The sequence below is a fragment of the Misgurnus anguillicaudatus genome, chromosome 22 (genome assembly GCF_027580225.2).
Source record: "Misgurnus anguillicaudatus chromosome 22, ASM2758022v2, whole genome shotgun sequence".
NCBI lineage: Eukaryota > Metazoa > Chordata > Actinopteri > Cypriniformes > Cobitidae > Misgurnus > Misgurnus anguillicaudatus.
In genome coordinates, this window is record NC_073358.2 from 1,209,314 (window position 1) to 1,220,478 (window position 11,165).

Below are 11,165 nucleotides of genomic sequence, written 5' to 3' on the forward strand. Positions count from 1 at the left end.
AAGCAGAAAGTATATGAAAACCTCAAACAAACAAACAATACAAACAGAACTGAAAGGGCAATTTACAAACGTTATACCTTTATTATTTTATAAAGGAACAAACTATTAATCACATGAATGTAAACAGTGTTCAAATTATGTCAAAGATTCACCCTCATGGAGTATTTTAATAAAAACCAGGGGACCCCCATCATTTATATTTTTGTGCTTTATGGGGGTCCCTCCATGCTTATAGGAGGTCCGGGACCACCCCAGATCCCCCTCAATTAAAACACTGAATGTAAATCATTTACAAAGTCATCAACTTACAATCATGAATACTAAATACAAAAAAATGTGACACTTTTGCAAAATTATATATATATATTTTTTGCTTGTTGCACATCTAATAGGACTTCTCTGATTGGTGGATTTCTCTTTAGGATTTTGTGAAAGCTTGACGGTTAAAAATTAACTTAAATCACTTAACATAATTTAAGCTCATGTATGTATCTTTGTCTTGAAATGTTTATTTGCTATTGTTAAAAATCAATTTGTCTACTAAAAACCCTGGATTTTTTTTTTTTTACAGCGGTAACCTGACTGTTGTGCTCTGTTGAAGGTCTATTCTCCCATTAGCTCTGCAGAACTGGCAGTATGCCGAAGTGAAGATATACTGACATCTAAAACATGCCATCAAATTTCATCAGTCAACACATTCCATCAATCACTGCACCAGGCAAACTTGTTTATATGTATATTTTTATGCTATGCCATACTTTTACGTTAAGCAAAAAGTAAATGTCAGATATAAAAATGCCAGGCAGGTCGTCTTCCCAAAATAAAATAGTGATGTTGGTGTTAAGCGTTAGTCCCAAAAACCACAACTCTGTCATATACAAAATAGTTATAATGCTGCAGTGGACACAGATATGAAGTGGTCAGATGTGGACAGTCAGTAGCTGGGTTTCCATTTCATTGATTTTACGCACATTTTGAAGTATCGCATGTGAAACGAGTTAATCAAAATTGTGAATAAAAATCCCCTAATTCGTAAAAATGTTTTTATGCTCGCTTGAGGTGGTTTTTACGGAGCCCCTAAGGGGACATGAAGCAAACTAAACTTAAAAAAAAAAATCTGCACATGAAGGTTTTGCATGAGCACATGAAAGTTTCACGTAAGCAAATGAAACTAAACTTTAGATGTCACCTTAGGGGCTCGGTTTTAAACTTATGTGAAAAAGAGTAAATGTGAATAATTGTAGACAAAAACACATTTGTCGAATAAATTTTGACGTAGCGAACATTAAACCCACATGACTGACTGTCTAACTGTATCAGCTGTCGTTGTCTTTATCATATATGGAGCTTGACGTCATCGTAATGCCCTTGCTGTTAGTGCCTGCATCAAAAATGCTGCATTCCTTCTTCTGTGCACAGCATTGAGTTTGGCAATTATGTATAACTTGGGTAATCGTAACTAAATGCAGTCCTGTCTCCATTTTCTAAGCATGTCTAGGTTACCAATACCACTGCCATTCGCTTGAACAAATTGATGGAAACGCACCTAATTTACTTTCACATTTTTGGAAATTTTGAAAAGATTTGCTTTACGTTTAAATGGAAACCCAGCTTATGTTAAATGACTAAATATTGAGAATAATATTTTAATCTTTAAATATTTAGTTTTGTTTAATCTCATGTAGTTCTACGTTATGAATAAAAATGCATGAAGTTTATCTGAGCTAAAAGTATTTTGACCTTTTGGGTGAAATGACTCTTTAAAACTAGAAAACGATGTAGAAATATTGAGGTGTTGAAAGGTATTCTAATGGGAACATTAATTCTTATCTGCTTTGACTTTGTTTATTTGAATCAATGAAATCAATGTCCCTAACCAGCAATAAAATACAATGATGCTCAAGACCGAAGCATTATTTTCTTTCTTTATTGTTTTATAATTGCCACCATTGGAACTGATGAATGATTCACCACGACTAACAATACCATCAGCAAAGAGCCAAAACACAAACACCGATAGCAATCCATGACCAATAAACATGAGAAACAGCATGTGAACATTTTAACAATGCCAAGGAAAAGTAAAAACATTTCCTCAAAGAGACTTAAAGACAAAGAATAGCGATCTGTCAACTGTCTCCAATTCTTCTGGTAATATTGTCATCTATACAGTACACTTCAATATAATCTGCTACACAGTTTCATGGCTGTTTCTCAAACTCGGGCCATGATCCACCTCAACCTGAAGTAAAGAAAAGAAGAAATAACTGAAGAAGAAAAGCCCGAGGAAATCTCAGAGAATGCTGTGTAGTGTAGTTTTAATCCCTGATGACTTTGACAGATGCTCAGAGACACAGCAGACACACTACACTAAATGTAATGTCTCCCAAAAGACACGAGAGGAGATCTCCTCCAAAATATAATGATACTGTAGAAATACTCTTCTGATGATTAATAACTTATATCATCTGAAATAAGACAAACACTTGAGTTTTATACTTTCAGTGGTACTGTGTGCACCTGATTCAGGTCATGAAGACCCACAGCACTGCACATACAAAAAAAAACATAAAATATCATGGAAAATAAAATAATAAACTTTTGAATTTATTGATCGTTCTGCTGATGATATAAATCAGGTGTGTTACATAAATGAAATGTACAGTCATGTGCAGAGTTTCCGAAACCGCTCCGTATCTCCTATATAGTGCAGCAGTGGTGGCCAGCAGTGTTGGGGGTAACGCATTACAAGTAACATGCATTACGTAATAATATTACTTTTCTGAAGTAATGAGTAAAGAAACTCATTACTTTATAAATGTACACATTAATATTTGAGTTACTTTTTCAAAAATGTAATGCAAGTAATGCAAGTTACTTTTTTAGTTTATGTGTGGCTTGTCATTTTAAAATATGTGTTCAGCACGTCATGTGAACCTATCTGCATCATGCGTCATGTCAAAATAAGTGCCTGCTGCAGACGCTTCGAAGGGGTTCATGATAAAAGAGACGTTCGCGTTTGCTTAATCTCATGTGTAATCACGATTTAGGGTTAAGTTAGTGTCTTGCGAGTATTTAGGGAACATGATCGTCTCTTTTATCACAAACCCTTTTGATGCGTATGCAGCAGGCATGTATTTTGACATGACACATGATGCACGTAGGGGAGACGCAACAAACACATATTTTGACATGACGAGCCAGACACATGATGCACCGAACACTTTTTAATTTGCGCCCCTCAGATGAGAAATCACTGGCTGCCACTGTAGTGCACTATATTTGGCATTTACTTTTTAAAAAGAAGCAAATAAAAAATAAATGTGATATATTTTATAAAAAATATAATACATATGTTTATTAAATATAATAGTTAATACAAAAAAAAACTGGTTTCGCACATACGTGGATATCACTTTTTTTGCGCCATAATACTTAATTCTGTGTAACTGGAACCTGTTGTACACAAACATGGACAATTACACTGCTTCATGTTCTAAGAAAAATATTTGGTTATTATATTTATTGGTTCCTAACCCCAATTATCTCAAAGAAATCTAAAATGCAAGTCAAACCAAAGCTCGGGTCTTAGGGGGTTAACTTAATTTTTTAAGTTAAAGTAACATAAAAATATGTGTTGATTAGACAAAGATGCATTTGTTTTGTTCTCTTTATCATCAACTAATATAATAAACATGACAAATGTGACTTTCTATCTAAAAATCTAAAATCTATAAAACCACACAGGTGTAAAAGTTTATGATGGTATTTACCTCAGTGTCCAAAATCTCTTACTCATTTTCGTTCAATTCCTCACTATATAGTGGACTCAATTGTCATTCGCTATATACAGGTAGGAAATAGTGAATAAGTGAACACAGAAACTGTAGGGTAAACAGGTAACCGAATTACTCCACTGTGACATCAAGCACAACCTCACATGAAATCTTATTTTTTAGAGACCTAAAAGACGACAGGATTTGAATTTTTGTGCATACTCTTCTTTAAATCTAAATCTATACAAATCAGGTATGCTAGAGGATGAAACAGCTCTTATAATATGTACACCGACCGACCTCGTGAGGTTTAGCATTAACTTTTTTTAAAGGTTCAGCATGTAGTTTCATCGATCCAGTGAAAATCCTATTTCTGTAAAGTTCCAGCGGGGATGGCCATTGATCGACAGGTTTTGAGATTTCGCACGTACAAACGTAGACCTGCAAAACTCACATGCGTCCAAAGGTGCAACAATTAAAAGCCCACGGGAGGTAAAGCAACATGCATTGCTGCCACTGAAGCCGTGCTAAAAACAGGCAGAAAATCATCCATCCTTACTTTCTTTTCCTCTGTGGTTATATGAACGGGTTACGGAGCGCTGCACGGGGAGCACAGGCCTCATTACACCGGGAGCAAGAGACTTTTATCTAGTTCATATGGAGAACGGCTCTGGCTATTGATCACATTTTGCTGTGCTTGAATACCTGAAGCACGGCAGACTCAGGAGACTGGCCTTGTTTATTTATGTGCAGAAGAAAGCAAACCCTCTTATGTGATTTATACCAATAGATGCACTTCCTCTAGACCCCCAATTATACCTTAAGTACCTGCATCTCGATCTGCTCATAGAGGACATGTTTGAAATGTTTTCAGATATCTGAGGAATATAAATTAATTCATCCTTTTAGCTTTAATGGGGCAACAGAGATACACCCACGTTGTTTTGTCATTTGTACCCTGTGACTGATAGTGTTTTGAATCTGCTGTGTTCCCACATAATCAAATGACTTTAAAACTGTTGCTGTGGTTTGTTTTTCTCGTGGCTTAAATGCGTGGGAAATTTTGTTCATCGGCTATCGGGATTAAGTAATATTATTGAATTTATGAAAGTAAAGTTTCTGTATTTGGGCTAGGGTCAGTGGTCTAGATCTGATTGGCAATTGGATCAGATTTCCTGTGTCATTTTATGTATTGTTTTATCGTTTTTCCCTATTTTCTTACCATTGTCGTTTGGGGTTGGGGTTAGAATCGCTTTCTGTAAAATTTTTAGACATCCTGAATCAAACCCCAACTCCAGGTGAGAATAGTTTTAATAGCGGAAGACATGTAGAAACCAATACATAAAAGTACATCCTAATGCAATCCCCAAATCGAATCCTAACCCCAAGCGACAATGATTTGAAAATAGGAAAAAACAATGAGAAAACAATACATAAAAAGACACAAGAAATCCGTGAGAGTGACAAGGAAAAGACATCCGTGGTCCCGTCACGGAAAAAAAGCAGAATTCCGTGACATGGTCACAGATAAAGTGATCAAATTTTCTGTGACTATAACACGGATTTCCATGAGATCATGTTGAATAATATATAGTAACTAGAAACGAAGAGTTTCGTTGCAAAACAAGATTTTTTAGAAATCTCGTTTTTTGGCTGTGCATTCCAATTAATATCAATTCAACTGCAGTTGGTTTGTTTTGATTTAAACCTTCATAACTTAAAAAAATACAGCTAAGTAGCACCATAAAACAAAATAATAACATGATTACATAATAATAAACTTTTATCTCGTTTTGCAACAAAACTCTTCAAATATATAGTTACTATAGTTATATTGGAATAATATTGGGTTTCCATCCAAACAAAACGCGAATCTTTGTAAAATTTGCAATAAAAATAAAATGTGAATTAGATTGCTTTTTCCATCAAGTTGTTCGGGGAAATGGCGGTGTTATTGGTAACCAGCAGTAAATAAAACAAGGCACACTTAGAAAATGGAGACAGGACTGCATTTATTTACAATGTAGTTACAATCAATGCAGCTTGTAATTGCCAAACTCAATGTTGTGCACAGAAGAAGAAATGCAGAACTGCAAATGCATTATGATAATGTCGAGCTCCAAATATGGTAAAGACAAGGTCAGCTGATACAGGCAGTCAATCAATCATGAGAGTTTAAAGGTGCCGTAGAATGTAAAACTGTATGTAGGAATAGATGAATAATATGAGCTCTGTACATGGTAATGACATATCGTGAACCTCAAACACAATTGTTTCTTCCTTCCTATATGCTAGATAATGCTATATGCTAGTTTATGCTATATGCTAGTTAATTCAATTCAATTCAATTCAATTTTATTTATATAGCGCTTTTCACAATACTTAATTCACTCTAAGAAAGAATGTGTTAATTTTAACAAACTGTTTTGTGTTAAACTATTTAACACATTATGTGTTGTTTTAACACATTGTGTGTCATTTCGTGTAGAATGTGAGCTTAAATAAATGAAATGGACAACACAAGATGTGTTAAAACAACACAAAGTGTGTTATTCCAAAAATAACACAGAGATGTGTTAAGTTAACACATTCATTTTAAGAGTGTTGTATCAAAGCAGCTTTACATTAATTGTCACGACAGGGTAGGGAAGTAGAGACAGGACGTAAACGCAAAGTTCAAAATAAATAACATTTAATAATAAAGACACGAGGGCTGACATGGTGAATACAGGAAAACAGGAACATCCAACACAGGTAACAGACAGGGTAATGACAATAATCCGGCAACCGGTGTGACAGAAACAAGGCATATAAATACAAAGACAATTAAACATAAGGCAGGTGTAGTGTATTGGCGTAATGAGTCAATGAGTGTCCAGGTGAGACGGATCAGTGCAATACACAAAACATGACACGGACTAGCCGTGACATAACCCCTCCCTCTACGAGTGGCTACCAGACACTCACATAAACACAAAACAAAAACAAAGTCTGGTAGCGAGAGTCCAAGGGAGGGGTGGAGGGCTTGGGGACCCTGGCGAAGCCGGCAGCCGCCGGGACGAAACCAACAGGACGGTGGGCCGGACTGCGCCAGGAGAACCGGAGCGATCGCTCCGAGAACCGAGGCAGACGAATTACCCCCCTTCTGGGAATCGTCGACGATGAGGTGCCCCCCGGAAGTCATCTCCCGTCCCCTCGCGGAAATGGAGACCCTCACTCGGTAGCCACCCCGGGGAAATGATCGGGCGTGGTCCGTTCCGGATCCCCCTACGAGCGGGACGGTGGTCCTCCGAGGGACCGTCGACGACGACTCAACCGTTGAGGGACCGCCTGGGCCGATCCTCCTCCCACAGGCCCGTAGGAGTGAGCGATCGCTCACGGTGGTCCCCAAGAGACATCGGGGCTGATGGGGAATGAACCCCGATGTCACTACTCCCCCTCGACGAAACTCCTGGGGGAGCCGCCCTCCGTAAACTTGCTGCGTCCAGTTTGGCCGGATCATTCTGTCACGACACGGAAGGGTTGTAAGGACAGGACGCAAATGCAAAGTTCAAAATAAATAACATTTAATAATAAAGACACGAGGGCTGACATGGTGAATACAGGAACACAGGAAAACAGGAACATCCAACACAGGGAACAGACAGGGTAATGACAAAAATCCGGCAACCGGTGTGACAGAAACAAGGCATATAAATACAAAGACAATTAAACATAAGACAGGTGTAGTGTATTGGCGTAATGAGTCAATGAGTGTCCAGGTGAGACGGATCAGTGCAATACACAAAACATGACACGGACTAGCCGTGACATTAATAGAAGCAGTAAAAGCACAGAAAAACGACAGATAGCACAACATAATACACAATAGCATAAGCAGTCAAATTTGCTGCGGCTATAACTTGACATTATGAGCGAGCGTATTACTAAGTAACGTCTAGAAGAAGAAGCTAAGTTAAGCCCAAGCAGGCTACCTCCCCGGGGTAAAAAAATGGTATATGCTAGTTTATGCTATATGCTTGTTAAAACTATATGCTAGCGTTTAGGTTGTAGTTCTACTATTGACATTACAGTTATACGTTTTGCAGGTCCATACTGAAAAACAAAACACAAACTTATCACTCAGAAACGTTCATTAACAATCTCCAAACAATTGATTAGTCCTCAAAATCTGATACAGACTCAAACATAAGATCTGTTTACATACACACACAGAGCTACTGAAGGAGAAACAGCCAATCAGAGCAGAGCTCAACATTATTATTCATGACTCTTTCAAATGAGGTAATAATAGACCATTTCATTCTAAAGGCAAATCCCTAAGTTGTAAATGGACATGAAAAACTGACTCTGGATCATTTTTGCACTTAATAAAGTTACAAACCTTCTATGTAGATATCAGAGAACAATTTAACAGATTATAACAATGCATTCTTTGGCACCTTTAATGTTCACTACATCAGAATTTATTCTGCAAATTATTTTTCATCTCCCATTATTCACATTTACTCAAAACCACCTTAAGCCAGCGTAAAAACTTTTTTGCAAGTTAAAGCATTTTTTTAATTGTGGATTTCATTACATTCGATTCCATAATAATTCAGAATGTGCATAAAATAAGGATGATGGAAACCCAGCTTATGTATACATATCTATGTTTAGGACCTCTGATCTGATTCAGTGATATTCAAAGCTGTCAATTTAAGACAGAACAAGCCCTTGAAATATTTTATTGATATTTTTATATATATACACTCTCAGGAACAAGAAAGGACAAAAGTTGTCACTGGCACGGTTCCTTTCCAAAATTGGTACCTCAAAGGAAGCAAAATGTAGCACTTCTGTAGCAAAACAGCAGCAGGAAAGTAGAGGTTAATGTGATGAACTGGTTATGTTGGGACAATTGTGGGTTTTTTTCACTGTTACTCTTCCATATTGAGTGCTATTGGATCTAATTTATGTACAATGTAAAACAGCAGCTGTCAGTTTCATATGCCAGTGATCAAGATGCAGATGTCGGTGGAGTTATCAATGCAGCAGTCTGTCGGGACCGAGACGCTGATAAATTTGAAAATCACATCACTGCATGAGTTTGCTACTGTCATACTATACAAGCCATTGACATTGGAGTCTCTGGTGTGTTGCTGGCGTAGCTGCAAGCTAAACTAAAACGATCACATCAATAATCATTTACTAGATTTGCTTTTCCTAAAGGAAATTTTAAAGCTGCAAGGCGGCAGCAGAAGAGTGTTTAGGTTCTGTTTATAAATGAAATGTTGCATCAGAGCTCCTCTGCTATTGTCATGACAAACAAGCACAAGATGAAAATCAACATTTATACACAATCAATATTGTAACGATATTTGATATACAAACATCAAACTGATACAGCTAACAGTGTAAACAGTGCTTTTTTAAAACTTCAACTTTAATGCAAATAAAAACATGTTGCCTCAATAATGGAAATAATAATGAACACAAATGAACTGCAGCATATGGGAGTACTGCTAGATTTTGCAAAGAGGTCAAAGATTTACCAGATACAAAAATACACTTAATTCGCCTTGAACGATCGTACGGTCGCTTCACTTAGCTAATTGTTTTGGTTTTAAGACTCAAGGCACCGGGGATACTGATATTAATATGCATCATTTTTACGAGCACAGAATGAAGGATTTGTATAGTTGCATCGCCTAATTACGATTCTACTTTAGCACTGCCGGCATATGGGAGATTACTTAAAAGTCATCCGTCAACAAGACACGAGCACACTAATTTCATTAGCCCTAACAAGCATCGTGGTGTTATAGTGAATGAGAATGGAGGTCCTCGGGCTGGAGAAACTGTTTCTTTTAATGTTCCCTCTGTGAGGAAATTGAGAGCGTTATTCACACAATACAGTTAAGTGCTTTTTAAAATGTATCTAAATCTGTAATCAAGTCTGAAGGGCTGCGCAAAATCTGTATGTTTTAGAAAAAAGAGCACTGGATAGCTTTGGATAGATCAGCTGTCCTGAACCACATACAATACTCTTTCTAATAAGATGCATATAATTTTTGGAGAGTAAGATTAAAAGCATTTATCTTAATCACTCATAACATATGAAGAGTGCAGATGCAAAACCCTCTAAGGCTGCTTTTACACTGCATGTTTGAAGTGACTCAATATTTAGGCCTGAAGAAGACCCAGCAGGGAAAGCACATAGATTCCGATATTCTCAGATGGGTTTCAGGCCTCATTCATATTATGTGGAAATAAATCGGATATGAATCGGATACATGCATTTGCGTCCGCAATGTAAGCGTACATCGGATATTCCCATGTCAAGACGTGACATGTGTCACTAAAAATGCGACGCTGGCAAATGACGTCAACTCCGTGAACACCACCTGCAATCACATGACTCTTCTTAGCAGCACAACAGAGGACGACGGCTCCACATAGTAGAGTAATGTTGAAGTTTGATGTCTTTACAGAAAAAAGCTCTATGATTTCGTATAATAATTTTGTCCAACATGATCTCACAAAGTTCCGTGGTATAGTCACAAAATTTTTTGCAAATTTTTCCGTGACATTCTCACGGATCTCCGCATTTGTCCGTGGCCCTTACTCAACTGCTTTTTCCTATTTTCAAACCATTGTCGCTTCGTTTTAGGGTTAGATTTGGTGTTTGTGTTAGTATGTCACTTTAAGTGTCATGGTTCTGCCCTTTTGTCATAGTTTTACTTTAGAGTCTAGGGGCAGGATCATGACAGACCAATGTTTAGTGTGCCAGCCAGTGTTGGGTAAGTTACTCAAAAAAAGTAATTAATTACTAGTTACTAATTACATCTTCAATCATGTAATTAGATTACTTTACAAATTACTCTCTCCAAAAAGTATTTAATTACTTATTACTAATTACTTTCTAAATCCTATTTAGTACATGATACAAGGAGAGGCTTGAAATGGCTTGAAATGGAAGAAACAATATATAAAAGTACATCAATTATTCTGGTCCCACTTTAGGGTCCAATTCTCTCTATTAACTAACTATTAACTACTTTTGCCTCAATATACTCCAACAACTAATACTAAGGAAGTTTAATAAATTTGAATAAAAGTTGAATAAATTTTAAATATTGGTGGAAATGGGGAGGGTTAAGGATGTAGAATAAGGTTTTGCAGAATCAGGCATTAATATGTGCTATTAAGTATTAATAAACAGCCAGCATCTCATTAATATTAATGCTAATAATCAACCAGTTAATAGTGAGAATTGTAAACTTAAACAATGTTATATCCACTTTTGTATTATAGTATATATAATTGTTTAGAGTCCATACACAGTATTTAGTTACACCAGAAGTAACTGTAATTAGATTACAAGAAAAATAAGAGTAATCCCTT